Below are 6,760 nucleotides of genomic sequence, written 5' to 3'. Positions count from 1 at the left end.
AGAAATGGTAAGATAGGTGGCAGCCTATTACTGGCTGTTATGTACAGTGATCTGCCCTCAAGGAGACCCAACAGACCAGTCCACTGCAGTAGCTTTCAGTGTGGTAAGTCTGGGCTTCAGCAGAAATCAGCTTGTGAAGAGTCCTGGCAGCTCTGCCAGCCAAGAGTTAGATCACTGGAAATGGACCTGCCCTGGAGTTGAAGGACTTCAGGTCAGAGCCACAGATCTTATTGGCTCTAAGCTAAAAAGCATCTCACTCAGCCCAGCTCCCAAAGTGACCACTGCAGCTGAGGGGATGGCCAAGTAGAGTCAGCAACATTACAGGTAGAACTGTAAATTTCCTGTTAGAGATGCCACCTGCCTTTACCTAGCCAGCTCTCCTCCCAGGCCAGGTAGGTAATGGAAGTCAACAGGGTGCCTTCCCAGGGAGTTTCACACCTCCCTTAGGATGTACCCTATGAAGAGGCAGATAGGTCTGGGCCTCTTAACTTACAAGGCCTAAAGCCCAACAGATTATTATCAAGCCCCTTCTGTCAGTTTCTATTGGCCTCTCAATCAGAAAACTTAGTTGACTCTACTCCCAACCTGTGTGTGTTGATGGTCCTCTCCTCCACTTAATTTGTATGATTATTCAGAATTTCTCTACAGACAAACCCTTCTACCTGCAAAAGTTGAGTGGCCTTTCTCTCGGTCTTGGCTGGGATCAGATTTAAACCACGTCCATCAAACAATCCTCACAAGGGTCCAGAGACCCCCTCATTTCCTCTCCTCTATGAAATCCTTTCATTACCTGGTTAATGCCACTCTTGGGATCATTGGCTGCTATTCTCACCCTGACTTGTGTACTACAGTGTCTGTTTAATTGTTTACAGCAGGTAATAATGGAATGAACCGAGGCCTTCAGCATCCAGGCAGTCAACCAGATGCTTCTCCATCCATACATGCCTATCCCTGCAGAGCCCCAAGATACCCTCAGTGGGCCCCTGTAGATGATGTCCTCAGTCAGCAGGAAGTAGCCAGAGAGACTCATCATCACCCTCTTTCCTATCATCAAAAGGTCAGGATGGTAGCTTTGGGATCCGTAAGGAGGGAAGGCCTATACTTCCAGGGAAGAAAAGTCCTTGTCAAGGTCCCTGCAGGTGCCTAAAGGTCAACCAATGAGGATCAGACCCACCTCAACCTTTAACCCCCATGCCCTGAATCTATAAAAGGAGCCCTCCCAATCTCTGACGCACGACTTCTCCGGCCCCCGCTCTGATGCTCTGTTGGGGCTGTGGAAACTTGCCTGGGAGCTGAACCCTAATAAAAGCCTGTGAATTAAAAAAAAAAAAAAGAATGAAATACTAAACAATAAGATAACAATCTCTAGATTTGCTTCACAGTAATTGTGTAGTATTGTTAGGAAAATGGTTGATAATCTTTTTGGAATAGTAAAGATTTGCTGACTGCTATCATTGACTTACATTACATGGAGTTACGTTGTTCTCTTTAGTTTTCAAGTATTTGGAATTCCATTAAGCCAAAACTTAAAAGCCTGTAGGCATTGTGAGACATGCTACCCTGTGGTATTATAGACAAAGATGTTTTTGTAATTTGAAATTAGTCCATTTTTGACTATTTAGAAACTTCATCCCTTTGACTATAAACATGACTTGCTTCTGTATATGAATGCATATAGAGTTCTAATAAGTTCAAGGAAAGAAAACCCTGGTTTATACATCATACCAATTTTTTATTTCAGCTAGAATATGGGCTCTGGAAGAAATCTTCTCTTTTGGAATATTTAATTTTGCAATCAAAATTATTTGACTATGATAGAATTCATATAGATACAAATATGATGGAATTTTGGAACAAAATGTCTTCCTCCTCTACTCAATTCACACCTAGGCTATGGTATACTGGTAATCAGATGTGGGGTGGAGTGCAGGACACCTTTTCAAAGTGCTTTAAGAAATCTGGTGAAAGTTATTTTACGGAAGTCCACATGCTATTTCCAGTACAGTTTCATTTTCACCAAAAATTTAATGCCAACCAAAGCTTGATAAGAACATTTGCTCATTTGTAGTGACTTTTTTAGTGTCTATGCAGAAAACTGAGACTGAAATCTGCATTTAAATAAAGCTAGGACCATATTCTTTAAGTCATTCATAAAAATGTTTCACCAAGGGCTGGTTTTGTGGCACAGCAAGATAAGCCGCCACTCGTCAAACCAACATCCTGTATGAGTGCTGGTTCAAGAACCAGCTGCTCTACTTTCCAGTCCAGCTCCCTGCTGTGCCTGGGAAAGCAGCAGAGGTTGTTCCTCTGACACCCACATAGGACACCTGGATATATTTCCAGGCTCTTGGTTTGGGTCAGGTAGTATCTTGGCCATTGAAGTCATTATGGAAGTAAATTGAAAACCATTTTCTTTTTTTCTTTGGCTTCTAGGAAATATATAATCAAAGATGTAAGACATTTCAAGTAAGGTGTTTATTTTTACCATCATTTCTTGATATTTTATGATTCTGCTGTTGCTTTAAAATTTGCATATTTTTATCTTGCATTCATCTAACCTTATCATGTACTTTAAATCCTTAGCCAAGTTCTTTATCTTTTTAGGGTCTTGATTTCTTCAACTGAAATTGACATTTAGAAGGTTCTATATTTCAAGATATTTATCTTTCATAGAAATACTAAAAACTGTCTCTGTTTCCTTTAGTATTCTTTAAAAAAACTGTAATAAAGCTTATAACTATACTTTCCAATGACTTTTTTTTGTAAAGATTTTATTTATTTATTTGACAGGTAGAGTTACAGACACTGAGAGAGACAGAGACAGAGAGAAAGGTCTTCCGTTGGTTCACTCCCCAAATGGCCACTATGGCTGGAGCTACGCTGATCCGAAGCCAGGAGCCAGGTACTTCTTCCTGGTCTCTCACACAGGTGCAGGGGCCCAAGCACCTTGGCTATCCTCCACTGCCTTCCCGGGTGACAGCAGAGAGTTTGACTGAAAGAGGGGCAACTAGGACTAGAACCCAGCGCCCATATGGGATGCCAGTGCTGCAGGCAGAGGATTAGCCAAGTGAGCCATGGTGCAGGCCCCTGTTCAGTGACTTTTTTTACTTAGTAAACAGACTGAAACATTATACTAGAATGAACATTTTGTTTTCATAGATTCTCCTCTGACAGGTAAAATGGCAACAGAACTTGTATAACTCATAAATTATATGACAGAAATGGACACTGTACATAGTTGGAGGTAACACATATTTATAAGTTGATTTCATTACAAATGATAAGGCTATGTGAAGAATCTCTATTAAACATCTTATATCATTCAAATAAACTTTTTTTAAAAATAAACCTCACGTATATTAATGGAAATATATAATGTTCACATCAATTTAGAATTAAAACCCTAAATTTTATCTAGAATTGATGCACACCATCCCCATTTTATCTGCTGAATATGAACAGATATTCTTATCAATAGATACTATACCATGAAAATAAAAGCCTGTAAATTTACAATAAGCAGGTAAATACCACAATATAATCTTGAGTTCCAGAAACAGATATTCTATTCTTACTCTTTCCTTGGAAATATAAGGACCTGTGAAAAGGATCTATGTAATTCTTTTAGAAAATATTAGATTATTAAATGTGCTGTTATGCCTATGTCATGATTTTCATAAGTTCACAGCCAGATGAAAGTGCTATGGGGGAAGTCATGCTAATTTGTTCCAATTTAATGGCATTACTTCACAATCTAGTGAACAGTTCAGCACAGCAGAATCAACAGCTGCTGTGGAAATGAGATTATTTAAAACAAGCAAAGGGAGCACATTTATGCCCAGGGTCAGAGCCTGAATATTGCTTTCTAAGTAGCTCTTGGATAGTCAACATGGTGTTTTGGCAAGGGAGAAAGAAAATTGGATGAAATCCGAGGAGGACAATGCATGTGAGACTCCAAATGATTATAGTGCTGTCACATTTAGTAAAAATCTATTGACCCTTGTTTGGAACTCATGACAATAATTGCATAACCAGAGATAAAAACCAGGTAGTCTTATCATCATAGAGGAAGTCAGGCAATGCTTGATAAATTAGACCCAAAATAGAGTAGGACCTTAATTAAGAAGTGGATTTTAGCCTGGCTGGAGTTCTGTTGAGCAGAAGCAAATTTGTGGACCTTCCTGGATATATCAACTCCAGGTAGGGTTCCAGATTCAGCAAATGAAATCCAGGACACTAAGTTAAATTTGAGCTCAGCTACAATAAATATTTTAGTGCTCATACTTATACTAAAAAACATTCACTCTCTATCTGAGATTTATACTCACCTGCACATCCTGTTTTATCCCTAGTTAGAACTGAATATTCTCTGAAAAATCTTAAACTGAATTCAATCTCCTTATCTCTAGGGCTTACCAAAGAATGTCAATGCCTCTTTGTTGTTACCGATGTTGATTTTCCATTGCTGCCATAATAAATTATCACAAGTTTGGTCACTTCACAGCAGCACAAATGTAGTATCTGAGAGACCTGCAAGTATATAATAGTCATTCAATTATGATTATTAGTGATGACAGAAGTTACTGTAATTATTGGACATTAACTGGGAGCCACGTTATGTTCTAAGTTCCATACATATTCTTCCATTATAATCTGCAACAAGGTTCAGAATACTTTTAAAATTTGAGATCTTTTTAAAAAATGATAAAATGAGAGAATATGAATTAAATATAACTTCAAAGGAACCCATTGGTTTAAATTATTGACACAAAATAGGGCCTTCATAAACTAGAGTTAATCTTAATTGTCATTTTATTGTGATTGAAGTAGATTTTTTAAGGGAAAGATTGTAACAAATGAAACAGAAATGAATGATTCAAATCACAGTTCCATTTTTAGAGACTGTGTAAATACCAATCTCTCCTTTCTACCTTTGGCATTGATCTGATATCGGAAATGACACCCTAAAATATATACAAAAATGTGGCCCCTTAAAGTTCCCCTAAAGTGTCATCTGGGATGCCACATATGTACCAGAATTTGGGGTGCCATACGATATCACCATATGCTTATTAATAAGTCCCCAATATTAATAAGCCTGAGAGGGTTTTTGACTAATATTTAGAGAAGAATTCTAAATACTGGCATAAATAAATGAGGCAGCATGGTACATTTTAAGCTTTTATTCAGTGAGAGAAATCATAGGAGAGTGTGAGCTTTACTTAAGAGAGAGAGTTAAATCTGGGTTCATACCGAGCACCAGGAACCAGCCACGTGGAAGAGCATCTAGGCCAGGAACCCTAGGGTGGGTGGCCTGAAGGCCACTTGCCCTGGAGGTGCAGGGCTACAGCCAGCCCCCTCCTGGCAAGATGCCAGGGAAGAAGAGAGAGAGAGAGGGAGAGGGAGAGAGAGAGAGAGAGAGAGAGAGAGCGAGAGAACACACCTTGTCCCAGGCTTTTAACCCACTTCCAAAGGGGAGTGGTTAATTAACCCGATTGGCTGGTGGACATCCAGGTGTGGCCAGGTAGGGGCATGAGGTCACATAGGGGCATGGCGAAGGTATCAGGTAGGGTTTGAGGTCACACAGGGGTGTGATGAAGTCATGGTCTTCCAGCTCACAAACCTAATTGCTTTTAACCTGTATGCCTGCCTATTTCAGATCTACTTTTTCTTATAACATAACTGGTATTAGGCTTTTTAAATATGAAACTGGAAGGCAGTTTTCTCATTTAAACTGGGAATGTGAAACCAATTCTCCAAGTAGCATTTGTGTGTTCAAGCATGGTAACTTCTATTACAGCTTTATCCCTGCTCAGACTTAAACTATTTTTTCTCTCAATTCTAATTACTACAAACAAGATCCACTCTGTCAATGCTCTGATGATAGACATGAGTTAATTTAACTTCTCCACCCTGGAGGTAAATGGAATTAGAATTGTCTCTACTGTGAAAATTTTCAGTTTACCCACTTCCAAACATTCTAAGCCATTTAATACTATCAATTTGAGCACTAAACCCTACATTCTTTTGCTCAAGAATTTTGGAAAATATTTTCATTTTTGTTTTTAGTTTTATAGCTACCATCATCCCTTCCCAACTGTTCAGTAAATCCTAAATTCTGCAGGCTCCCCATAGTAAATACACTAATTTGAGGGATTTGTGATTCTTTCAAATGTTAGGTGGATTGTTTGTTTTTAAAAACCAATCAATTAAAATGAAACTTCCTTAAAGAATACTTTGGGCACTTAGTAATGTGCTTTAGAGCAATAAAAGATATCCTGGTACAGCAAAAAATTAGAAAGTGATATTCCATTTTATCTTTTTCAGAGATAATAGTTTATTTGTGAAGTGATCATGAAATCTGGGGAATCAAAATTCAAAATGTGGTTCTTCCTTAGGAGCCTATGACTTTCAAATGAAATATAATGACTGATCCAATTCAACTTTACTTTTCCTCTTATTAAACAATTTATTAACAATTGAGTGGTTCTCCTGGCAAAGTCTTAAAGGCTTAAAGCAGAAGTTCACTGAGTCCCTGGAACACGTGAGAAAGTTGTATACTGCTAGGATGCACTGAAGCCATGGTGATTCAAGAATGCTGAAGGGCTTGTTTGTTCCAGCTGTGACTGGCATCTCTCTCTGAACTTTCTCCAAGCTAAGGTACCAATGGCATTTCCTCCACTCTTGAACAACAATCTTTGGAAAACTGCCTGGGTTTAGAATCCCTGGAACTTTGGTGAAAGCATTTAATCTGTGCCTC

The sequence above is a fragment of the Oryctolagus cuniculus genome, chromosome 2 (genome assembly GCF_964237555.1).
Source record: "Oryctolagus cuniculus chromosome 2, mOryCun1.1, whole genome shotgun sequence".
Lineage (NCBI taxonomy): Eukaryota > Metazoa > Chordata > Mammalia > Lagomorpha > Leporidae > Oryctolagus > Oryctolagus cuniculus.
The sequence above is the reverse complement of the archived record's forward strand: the minus strand, read 5'-3'. Positions refer to the sequence as shown.